The sequence below is a fragment of the Schistocerca cancellata genome, chromosome 1 (assembly GCF_023864275.1).
Source record: "Schistocerca cancellata isolate TAMUIC-IGC-003103 chromosome 1, iqSchCanc2.1, whole genome shotgun sequence".
Classification (NCBI taxonomy): Eukaryota; Metazoa; Arthropoda; class Insecta; order Orthoptera; family Acrididae; genus Schistocerca; species Schistocerca cancellata.
This window is the reverse complement of record NC_064626.1, coordinates 715,336,082-715,348,915: the sequence shown is the minus strand read 5'-3', so window position 1 is coordinate 715,348,915 and position 12,834 is coordinate 715,336,082. Positions and strand designations below refer to the sequence as shown.

The 12,834-nt window shown below is 38.1% G+C and overlaps 1 protein-coding gene and 1 pseudogene across 10 annotated transcripts in view; both read right to left on the bottom strand.

Annotated features, from left to right (window-relative positions):
* The window catches only part of LOC126185003 (ran-binding protein 3), a 298,168-nt gene that overhangs the window by 262,107 nt on the left and 23,227 nt on the right, over window positions 1-12,834 (bottom strand). Inside the window, exon 1 of one of the 10 annotated variants that reach the window (XM_049927779.1) lies at window positions 5,008-5,030. The exons of the other annotated variants lie outside the window; for them this stretch is intronic. The gene's annotated coding sequence lies outside the window, so the exon portion shown is untranslated. Of the gene's footprint in view, window positions 1-5,007; window positions 5,031-12,834 lie in introns of those variants that run through there. 10 annotated transcript variants of the gene reach the window in all.
* LOC126097301 (U6 spliceosomal RNA) lies at window positions 4,729-4,829 on the bottom strand (annotated as a pseudogene).

Here is a 12,834-nt window from a genome sequence, read left to right as displayed (position 1 = left end):
CAGAGATCGATTATGTTGTTCTACTTCAACTCAGTAATATGCCAATACTGGAACCTTTGCCATTGTTGAGGAACAGCAGCATTATTTGTCATGATTCCACTATGTTTTAAGGATCTTCATTTATGAGCATGGTGTAATACTGATCTCAGTCACAGAAAGGAGTTTTCTGATGCACTTAAGTGCACGTCAACTTGCTGCTATCTTAATAGCTCATTGTTGGTACATCGTGCAACAAATCCACGAACTGGATATTCCTTCCACTGTTTCACCAAACGAAATAGCAAAACCAGAAGTAATCTGTGAATGAAATGTATGAAATGCTGTTATCTAAAATTATTCGAGCTGTTAATCACACTCTGAAGTCTACTATAAATACAATTCTATTAGACAGTTTTCGCAGGCACGCTGGGAACTAAGTATGCAATCGCTATCTAGCACATTGGCCGCTGCGAGGGGACAAGAGGTATGGGAGAAACAAGACCCACCTCCTCTTGGCAGGGCAGGCAGCACACTAGAAAAAACATTACACTCACAATGCCTACGGCAATACTGTATTGCTGTGCCGCACTGAACTGTTTGCTTGCCAAGATTGCCAATGGGCAGAAACAAATCATACTGGCGTAAGTCAACCAGCTTTCACACATTCCTCTGCTCCCACATAAATGTCAAGTTGTACTATGTATACAAAATGGTCAGAAACAGTCTGAAAAACTTGTGCGATAGGTTGTAATGAGAAATAAATCCAATTTGTTGCAGTGTTCCCAACTAATTTAATGCTGAAGTTAGTCAAATGGGCCATTACGAACAAAAATTTGAGTGGCCCGCCAGAACCTGTGTCAAACGCGTTATTCATTTGGTTTCTTAACAGCCAAACAATAGAGTGACATAAAAATTGGACCTTGGATGGCAGTAAGGATCGAACCTGATCCAAAGGCTGAGCGGTCTTGTGCGCTATCATCTACACAATGAGAACAACTGACAATAACTGCATCTGGTGGATCACTTGAATTTGCGTGCACAGCCGCCTGATTGGCTAACTTCAACACTAAGTAACGTGGGAACGCTGCAATGTGCCAAATTTTTTTCTGAACAATTATTCCTCAGCGCAATCTACCCTGCAACACTCTTACAAGCTTTTCAAATTGTTTCTACCCGCCCTTTACAATGTATCACCGAAGAGTGATAAATCAAATCATACACCATACTGTGACTGGTTTATAAAGATTTCAACAACTCTAGCTCAACTAAGAATGGCTATGGTCTGGGTCGGAGTCCTGGTACTCAATGTTGACTTGTCAGGAAGATTCAGTATAGAATACACTCTGGAACCAAGGTAAACATTGATTCAGAAAACAACTTCCAAGCTATGCCTAAGTCATTTTGCACAATACATTTCCTCCCAAGAGTCTTGAATCAACACAATACCAGGAAACCCACAATTCTGTAAAGAACTAAACCTCTGCATATGAAATGGCTGCAAACATTCTGATTACTTTGCAGATGAGTTAACGTGTTAAATATTTGGCATTAAGCATGTAACCGTGAAAAAGTTTAGGGAAGGTTCAAAATATTGTTTTAAGTTTGTTGCAAGTTGCTAAGTTTTCTCCTTCTCAAAAACTGGATGAATATAAAAAAGCACTCCATCTTCAGGCCACGAGTGGTCTACCGGGACCATCCAACCACCGTGTCATCCTTAGTGGAGGATGCGGATAGGAGGGGCGTGGGGTCAGCGCACCACTCTTCCGGTCGTTATGATGGTATTCTTGACCGAAGCCGCTAATATTCGGTTGAGTAGCTCGTCAACTGGCATCACGAGGCTGAGTGCACTTTACGAATATAGTGCGGGTAATTTGTGTGCAGCTAGTCATGCTGACAGGACCCACATGCAGTTTCTAACTGTAATACTACTCTTACTGTGTTAAACCATTAACATAAGATTGTACCTCTTAATGACTGTGCCATGACAAATTTAAGTTTCTAAGTTCAGCCAATGATTAAACTAAACACCTGAAATCAAATTTTTTGTTGCCCCTGGAGGAACTCAGGTAGGCAACCTGTAACCGAAAATGTACGCCATGTACTGGATTAGCCATTTGGGGGAGCTTCTGCGAAGTTCCAAAGAGTTATTAAAAGTACTGAAAGGAAGACTCTCTCTGCAAAATCCGCACATGCATTTCTGTCTTCATCTCTTTGGTGTATCAGCTTGATATGAACAGGCACACTGAGCATATATGCTGATGACTAATTTGGATAATATGAATGGGTGGTCAATCTACAAAATATTAATTGACTCATAGATCTAATAAAAATTACTTTACAATGTTTTAAGAAATCATTTTCATAAAAGAAATGGAACTGAAAATACCTATTACGTCTCTCTCTGTCTCTCTCTCTCTCTCTCTCTCTCTCTCACACACACACACACACACACACACACACACACACACACACAGAGCTTCTCATGGACAGAGTGAGAATAATTTCAAACAGGATTGTATGAAACAAGTTCTGTTAACATTTTAAAAAGGGCTTTCCTTAGAAAGGTTTCAGTACAAGGGTAAATGGCACTCTCGAGCAAGCTTTCAATGTAAATGCCAGTTCCACGACATTAACACTCAGAAGACCAAGTCCCAGCATACCTTGACCCACAACCCTGTGTTACAAAGACTGCACCCAAGTACTGTTTGGGCTGAAATGTTCTCAACTTACGAGCCATCTATCACTTGAAAACTGGACTCATGTCACATGATAACAATGTACGAATGTCTTGCTACCCGTTCCTTGACTGGTGCTGCCTTTTGTTGTCGATTTCTATAATTATTAAAAAAAAAAAAAAAAATCAGCAAACATAATAACTGCTTTCGCGCATGGCTAAGCCAATACAATTGCACTGACATAGTTCTGCAAATGTACCAGTTGGGTTTCGATTTTTGCTGTAATTCTGCTAAAAATATGTCACATTTATTGTGAAAAGGAAATTTTGGAAGCTCAAGACAACTGCTCAATACCTCACCTCACACTCTTTTCTTGGGAGGACTGGTTGGTTGGTTTAAAAGAGGGGGGTGGGGGGACCAAACTGCTAGATCATCAGTGTCTCGTTCCGATTAAAATAATTCCACAAGGATGAGAGTAAAATAATCGAGACATACAAAACACAGCTGGATAAAAAGGAGAAAACCACAAGAATGACAGAAGGGCAACGAACACTAAAATGGACAAAATCAGACAAGAAAACCATAGAGAAATGTAAGAAACATGTAGAAGAGATCAAAACAAGAGAGCAGATTACCATGGTTGGCTGACCACAAGAATAAAAAGAAGCCAGCCACTCTGCAACACATTAAAACCTCCACCCTAAAAGCACCAGGGTGGAGGACACAGAGGGACAAAGGACATGTGCTAAAACATAGATCAAATGATAAAACCCACCCTCATGAATAAAATGTAAAACTCAATCAGTTGAAGATGCATTGTCAGATAAAATTAGTGGCAACGAGTCCGGTAACCCAAGATTTTGTTGCAGGGCAGTCAAATTGGGACAGTGCACCAGAATATGGGCCACTGTCAACCAGCTGCCACACAGACACTGAGGTGGGTCTTCACGGTGCAGAAGGTAGCCGTGGGATGCCCAAGCATCTACACATTTATAGCCTCCTTAATGACACGCAGTTTGTTGTATGTACCGTTATGCCATTCCATCTCCCAAAGCTGAAAAAACATGCAGCGTACAAGAGAACGCAGGTCAGTTTCGGAGATGCCCATCTCCAGAAGTGGTTTCCGTGTAGCCTGTCGGCAAATTTGTTGCCTGGGATTCCGACGTGTCCTGGGGTCTACACAAACACCACTGAATGATGGGACCATTCCAGGGCATAGCTGGACTCCTGAATGGATACTACCAAAGGAAAGCAAGAGTAGCAATGGTTGATAGTTTGTAGGCTGATCAAGGAGTCAGTACACAGGAGAAATGACTCGCCAGGGCGCGAGTGGATGTGCTCAAGAGCACAAAATATGGTCGTCAGCTCTGCAGTGAAAACACTGAAGTCATCTGGCAAGGAGTGCGTCCAATACGTCCTACATGAACATAACGTGAAGTCTACATGACCATCAGCCATCGAGCCATCAGTGTAAACCACTTCATGGCCCCGGTACACGTCGAAAGTATAGACGAAGTGATAGTGGAGAGCCGCAGGGTTAATGGAGTCCTTAGTGTCAGCAAAAGGTTCAGAAGAATCTGCAACCTAGGTGTACACCATGGAGGTGTATGTGAATGGACCTCGAGTAGAGCTGTTAATGGTAAGGACTCCAGTTCATACAGTACGAACCGAACACGAACCGCAATCATAAGCCCTGATCTGGGCCGTCAATGTGAGAGATGAACCACCATGGATGGGAAAAGGAGACAGTAATTCGGATGCACAGGAGAATTACAAATGTGTGCAACGTAACTGGCCAGTAGTTGTGCACGACTAGCCTTCAATGGAGGGACTCATTCTAAAAGTTCCTGTCACTAGGCCAACGCCACAATAGTGCAGTGGGTCGAATAAAAACAACGCTGAGGGCACCAAAGAACCATAAACCAGATTCCCATAGTAAAGGCGGGATTGAACAAGGGCTCTGTAGAGCTGCAGCAGAGTAGAGCAATCTGCACCCCAGTTGGTGTTGCTCAAGCAGTGAAGGGCATTGAGGTGCTGCCAGCACTTCCACTTCAGCTGACGACTTGGCGGCTCAAAAAATGTAGAACGCTTCACGATTTTGCATGTCATCCTAGTGCAGGGGCCAAGCTCTTCTTGGGAGGATATTAAAATTTGTAACCTGTCACAAAACTAACATAAATATGAAAAAATAAATCTTGAAGCTTGGTCATTTTTTTGGTACGTATTACTCTTAAACATACATCAATTACATATGTGCCAGTAACGCTTTAAAAAAATGTGTAAGTGGTCAACTTCCTATGACCGATATTCTTCTAAGTGACTGGCCTCCAATGTTTTGAACATTTTCACTTACTTAATGTCACCTCTACTATTGGCAGGAGCAGCCCATTGACAATGATGATTGTTTCCTCAGCAATGGCAAACACTTTTGACCAGGATATTTCTTACTTCTTTCGGATATTACTTAAAGTCCTGTTGAAAGAATTAACAATTACGGGGTGAATGAGCATACTACTTGTACCTCAAAGGGAGGAAAGAATATTATGATTTAATGTCTTGTTAATGAGGTGTCTATTACAGATAGAACACTAGTTCAGATTATGGAAAAATGGTTGTGCCATTACTAAAGAAACCCTTCTGGTAAGGGTTTAATTAATTCAGGGAAATCAAAGAAAAGCTAAATCAGCATGGGCTGGACAGGAAACAGAACCCTGCACTCCTTAGATGGCAATCCAGAGCTTCAGCCACTGTGCCATCTTGTCTAGTACCTCCCTACTCCATTAATGTGGAGATGTACTACTACATGTATGTTGCATAATACTTCTATTGTGTCACAGACAAAATTAATTTAATACCTTAATACACAACATTTATTCTAATCTGTCAGCTTAGATTTAATAGCATCGTGAAGAACACTTCAGGATTTCTTGTTCCAACTTGTTGACTAAAAAGCAAATCTTCTCATTCCAAGAGTTCAATGTACTTAACAAACAAACAAACAATTCTGAAATTTATTAGGTGAATTGTGTGACCTCTTGAATTATTATATCACGTATTTTGCATTTCTAATTCATTTCTGTTGGAAGTCACACTGATAAACATGCAGCCTACACGCATACAATGCACGAAGTAAGAAGGCTGCTGACACTCCCTTACTTTAGCCCCCCCCCTTCTCTCTCTCTCTCTCTCTCTCTCTCTCTCTCTCTCTCTCTCTCTCTCACACACACACACACACACACACACACACACACACAACACACACAAACACACACACACACACACACAGGGCAACAGAGTTTGTATAACAGATTAACTATTTTATCAGCTTTCAAAATATTATTAGGTACTGACAACAATATTAATTTTTTGTACCATCTAATAATAACAGAAATTACTTAAATAATGCAGGGCAAATGAGAAAGAGATCACACATTACTTAACTTACAATAAATTCTCAATATACTTCAGTAATTTGACGGGAAATTTCAAAACATTTAAACCTTTTGCAAACAGAAATGACAACACTGCATGTTCCTTACAACTGAAATAATTTGTTATTGCAACAGACATTTTTAAGAGGTTCTTTGGAGATGTAAATCACTGATGTTTCTCACTTTGATATGTACAATGCGTACTGTCAAGATGCTCTGCTATGTCACATTGCAACAAAAAATAGCTGTTCTCACAGTATTGAGTGAACTACTGCCTCTAAAAATTAACAGAGCCTGATAGAAACTCAGTTTAAATTTACAGGAACACTGAATGGACTGAACAGTATTACATCTTATTTAGAATTAACTCTTGTTTCACATTTTTAATCATATGGACACAAATTTAAATATTACTCTATGCATAACTGAAGAGCCTATGTGCTATGAAACAATGTGCATTTATGGTGTTTCTTTTTTTCTTAACTGTATCTGATGTTACAACTGATATTTTAAGACAAGCATAAATTAAACACAGGGTACATAGTAGTAAACTTTGCACACTTTTCTTATTATTTTCAATTCACGTTATAAAGGAAAGTAAGTCCTCACTGAAGAACAGCTTTGATCGTCATTCAACATTTTCATTAGAGGAATATCCTTCCAAGCTTGTGCCACTCCTAATCCTGATTCTTTGCTACACACATCACATTCATGCAAAACCCACAGAGTTAATTTATGCTTCCATGTCTCCTATTCAAGTCCTGGCACACTAACAACCTGCATTTAAAGGCAGGCTCAACAAAGGAAACAGCTGTGTCAATACATGAACTTCACTGCAATAAATATACAGTTTTTCATTCATCCATAATCGCCTACTACATGTCCCTTTATATAAACGGACAATGTCAATCTGGCTATGGGAAAATTTTGAACAGCCACTGACAGAGTGTGCAGGTCACTAAAACACGGTAAACTTCAGAAGGTGCTTTACAACCTACGACATCTGAACCACACACACACCCCGTCCCTTTCTCTGAATTGTACATATGGAAACTATTCCACAACACTGCATCCTCTAGTCGTGTAGCCTCCTAAAATTGCCTCTGCTTGTCTCTGCTGTTCTACTACTTTCACTCTTGTTCTCACTATTTTCTGACATCATTATTCTTGTATCACCAACTACATACTTCTCTCTGCACTCTGACTTTAGCTATGTTTGTGCACCCCACATCCAAGTTGTTTTTTGAGCAATGACTTGTATCACAGTGAAAGATATATGAGATTTGCAAAATTTTACAAACACACAGGTAAAACATGAAACTTCTTAGAACAGAAAAACTTACAACATGAAAAAAATGAATATGTAAATATTTAGATTTAGCCTTTTAATACTGCATATAACACAAATACAACTTAAGCACATTTGTTTCCAGTGATCTGTAGTCTACTTTGGGGTCACCCCGTGATTACCGATGTAACATCTGTAAAACTGACAATGAAATGTTGAAGAATTAATATGAAAATAAGAAACAGATAAACTTCAATGGGATAGTACGCAGTGAAGGTTCGGAACAGGAAGTACAGCACATGTAACACAACTAACTTTCACGGAATGACCCTTTCCCAGCAGAAGAGTGATTGCTCTGCTCCAGACGTGCAACATAAAAGCCACTTGTTTGGTCTGGAGTATGCTCCTTAGCACTGGGACTGTACATGCAAGCTCACATTCTGTTCTGAATGTAACAATTTTTGCAATGAAGAATGATTTGCGTAACCATCAAGGAATTGGTGGAAATGGGTCACACAGTTAATATAACTGAAGTTATGCTGTGATAAAGCTTTCGTTCCACTTTCCAAAAATTTTATAAACCATTTTGCAGATAATGACAGTCACAACAGAAGAGAAAATGACAGGAAGCTGCATTTCGCCCAGTAATTTGTTTCATGTGATTAATTCCTGTACCATATGAATAACAATCAAAAGACATAGCAGGGTCATACTGAAATGAAGTAAGATTTCTATCATGCAAATCGCAATAAATGACTTCGCATATTTATACATAATGTCTTTTTGAAGCACAACATTGCTTGGCCTTACACTACAGCTGCAGCATAACAATTAATCACAAATATCAGTTGGTAACAGTTTTCTCACACTCCCTGGAATCCTGATCCACTATTTTCATTCTAATGTGTGTTACAATGTTGTAGCAATTGCATAAAGAAGTAGTGCAAAAGGGTGCACCAGTATGAACAATGATCTTTTGTCACTGTTTACTTAGAAACTTACTTCCTAGGTGATTCTCAAACTGGGATGATTTCTTTTACACAACAGATTACTACATATTACCCTCCTGAAGATTATAGGAGCTAGAAGTATTGAAGCAGTGTTATTAATGTGCTCATAATTTTCATGTGATTGGAAACAATTCAAGTCTAACTGTCCCCTTCCAAACACCATCTACAATAACCAAGAACAAAAACTCTAATGACTCCGCAATAATACTTCCTCATACAGGGTTGTCACTATCACTGCAAGAGTTCCTTCAGTAAAATGGAATGACATTACATCTTCTAGGTTCTATTATAAAATGTTGAAATTCTTAACAACAACAACACACCTTAACATCAGAAAGAACTCTTGGAATCTTCTGTCAAATGAACTCAAACATCAACTCATAATGAAACATAATTTTTATAAAGATTAATTATACTTTCAGGAATCCAAACTCAATGTCTTTTCTATACAATACTGCAAATGCTATACCACAAATCAACACACACATTGTGCACCAAAAAATTTATCAGTTCAATACATTTTAAGTGAAACTAAAGGTTTATAAAAATGTGCATTTCTATTATAAAACTTCCATTGTTTTAAATATCCCTTCTCTTTATCATTCTTGATATCAAAGAGAAACATAAAAGAAAACAGTCACAACTATTGAACTGAATACACAGTAACGAATAAAATTTCCAGTCTCATTATCCTAGTATGAATAAATTAATTCATTTCCCTTACTGATTTTTCAGTGGAATAGATGCGTTGTATATTATTGCCAACTAGTCCTATATTATTCCCAAGTTTTCACAGTATTATCTAAAATGTCCCATTCAACAGTGACCTGTTCATGCTCATGTCCTCACAAATACAGTACAAAACCCCATTTCTGCCTTACACCTACAGGGTGGGGCAAATAAAAGTGGCCCAGATGAGTGGATACAACTGATAGGAATTTGTAGCAGCATTAATGGAAGAGGAAAATACTACAGTTCCTTTTAACAGGATGGATCAACTGCCCTTACAGCCAGCTGGACCTTAGAGTATATTTACACAGTCTTCACATCTGACAGAGTTGTTAGCAGAGGCCAGTCTGGTCACAGCCCTAGCTGGCCACCCAGGTCACCTGACGTATCAGTGTGTAATTACTTTGTGTGTGTGTGTGTGTGGGGGGGGGGGGGGGGGGGGGGAGCGCTTAAGTCTAAGGTATATTGCAACAACTCCCATATTCTTCAAGAAACACAGCAATCCCAGCAGTCTAGCTTCAATCTGCTTTCAGAAATTTGCCGACCAAGGCCCACAAGTGTCAAGAGGTGAATGCTAGTCACATCTGATATAATCAGGTTAGTACTGTGTTTCCTTTCCTCTGCTGTGGTTTTTTGTGCCCTGAAACTCTGTTCTCTGGGCCATTTTTATTTGCCCCACCCTGTATTTGTGCAGTTTCTCTACATTTATGTAAATCTTTATGTCTATAAACGGCTGCAAAATAACATAAATTGCTACATCATTTTGTAATGATGTGTCACTAATCAATTTATGGGCTATTTAAATAAATTAATTTTATATTTGAATTCTTGCTGCACATTTATAGATGTGTATGCATGAAAGTTTAATACATACATCAACAAATACTTTACAATTTTTTTTCTTTTATACTCTACAAAGGATATTAAGAAAGTTTTAAATATCATCTTGAAAATATAAAATTACATAATTGAGTTTGTTTGTTAGTACATGTCTGTGGTTCTGGCAGACAACAAAATTCCTGTGCCACTGTGCTGTAATCACACCTCTAAATGAGAGGAAACAAACTGGCACAATAGAATAGCTGCATCTAAATAGTTAGATTCTGTAAATGACATATTCAAAATCATATAAATCAAAGATAACTAACAGTGGGGGGGGGGGGGGAGGGGGCAGTATTCAAGGAAAGCTGTGTTCAAAACTGTAAGCAACAGTAACAACCTAGACAAGTATTGATTACGCAGGTGGACTTTAATGCCAAGGTATACGATCCATATGGGCCTTTGCCTCACACAGCCTTAAATTCACACGATACTAACCTACTATTTTTCCATTATAATGTACAGGGTTTAGGAAAATTAAACAGACATTACTGAATCATTTATCACAGGAGTGTTGTTGTTGTTGTTGCTGCTGCTGCTGCTGAACATCAGAAATTGGTAGAAAACATTCATTATTTCATAATAGAAGGCTATAAACTATCAACACTCTCCTGTAGAAACCACAACAATGGTGATGGTGCTGCCATTACTTGAGAAAGTTACATTTTATAGAAAATCCACAGAAAAATTAATTTGTCAACAGAGAACTTGTTCACCCAAAGAATTCGAAACTGCAATTCCCAAATTCATGTTTTGTTCTGTCTTCTTCTTTGTTATAAGCACTATAGCCCCCTGGTGGCAATTTTGATGCTTTCCTGAAATCGCTTGAAGTTTTGAGTAAATTAAGAAGTGTAAAACTTGTCTTGCTTAGAGATCTGAGTATCAACACTACATGACTGCCAGGAAAGCGAACATTTGAGAGAATGTATTCTATCTAACGGGGCTGAAGATCTACTTGACCTAGCACCCACTAGAATAGATAACACACATCGTGGTTCAATAGATCATGTTGCAGCAAATTCTGATCCTATCCTCTTAGCAGACATCATAAATCGTCACCTCTCAAATGATTTAGGTCAGACCTGAGACACAGGTTAAGTCATGAATCTTGGGAATCAGTTATTACTATCACTAACGTCAACAATAAATGGAACTCTTTCTTAGAGCTTCTGACTGGGCAAATAAATATTATCATCCTATTTAAAAAATGAATGTTCAAAAAACCACCATTTAAATTAAAATGTGTGAGATTTGAAGTTACAACGACAGTTCTGAAAGAAAAAATTGGAAACATGTATAGCTCACAGAGACTGACTAACTCTGAGTTACATATCCCTAGCCCTGACAATGTCTCAAAGTCCTGCTGGTCAACTGTAAATGAAATAACAAACAACACAACAAAAACTGAATATTAATAATGTAGAATTAACTGTAAATAATGATGTTATTTCTGACTCATTCAAGTTAGCAATATTTTCAATAATTACTTTATACATACTATCAAAAATGTCTGCACAATATAGAATAAAAAAACATACATTTGAGTCCACTAACAAAAAGAACTGCAGTACACTACTTGCAATAAGCAGCCTCAAAAAATACTCAAGATTGTATGAAATTTCTCCATATATATTGAAGAAACGCAAACATGAACTAGTGAAACCATTAGGTCAACTAATGAACTGTGTTCTCGAAGATGGTGTATTTCCTGAAAGCTGAATCTGGCTGCAGTCATAAAGTGAGAAGACTTGATCTCAACACGTAGCAAAACTACTGAGACAATAATATTTAAGGAATCTTCAAACATTACAGCACTGCTGACATTTTAGGTGATGCCCAACACTGTTTCAGAAGAGGTCGAACTGGCACGTCAGCAACAGTAAAATTTATCCATTCAGTACTTCAAACAAAGAAAATGTCCAAGCAGCAAGAGCACTCCCACATCTCTCAAAAGCTTGTGATAAAACACATCATGATATTCTATATAATTATGAAGAAATATTGGATAGTTTTTGGTGTTCCTCAGGGCCCCATTTTGGGTCCATTCCTATTCCCATGTTATGTAAATATTTTCCCAAGTTCTCTAGATAATAAGCATTTGATCATTATGATGCTGATGACACATCTGGTGTCTATTGTGCAGACAATGAGCCCCACCTAACTGACGAGATTGAAAACTTTACTGAAAAGACAGAGACCACTTTGAAGGAGCCAACTTAAAAACAAATATTATGCACTTTAAACCCAGTGGTCCAAATGCTGCAATTGATGAAATTCTGTCTTACACTTGTTTGGAATGTAAATTTTTGGGCTTATATATAACAAACAGACATTCATCGAAATGGCAAAAGAGGTCTGTACATATGAACGAGATAATCACCATATCTTAATTCTGAAACCCCAAGGACTTTACATCTCAGATTAGTATACCATTTCTTGTCTTATGGAGTAGCATGGGACTTTCAACACTAATCTGAGAAGCGGTTTCATACAGCAGCAGAGAGCCTTGAGGATCATAATAATATGAACAACTTACAAAATCCTATTCACTTAATTCAATATTCTCACTGTTCATGCCACATATACGCTGAAAACCATTCTGCTAGTTAAAGAGGGTACAAAGTTCTTAAATAGGACCACACGAATTCACATTCCTCATATATGAAAAGATAAAATAAAAAACTTTTGCATGGTTAACAGAGAATTAATTTTAAGCAAAATGCCCTATGTTAAAATAGCTGTTGTTTATAATTTTTTACCAAATGAAGTTAAGATGTTAACAAAAGCAACTCAAGCAGTGGCTTATGACCATGTAACTTGAATTTAACATGAATAATAGTAAC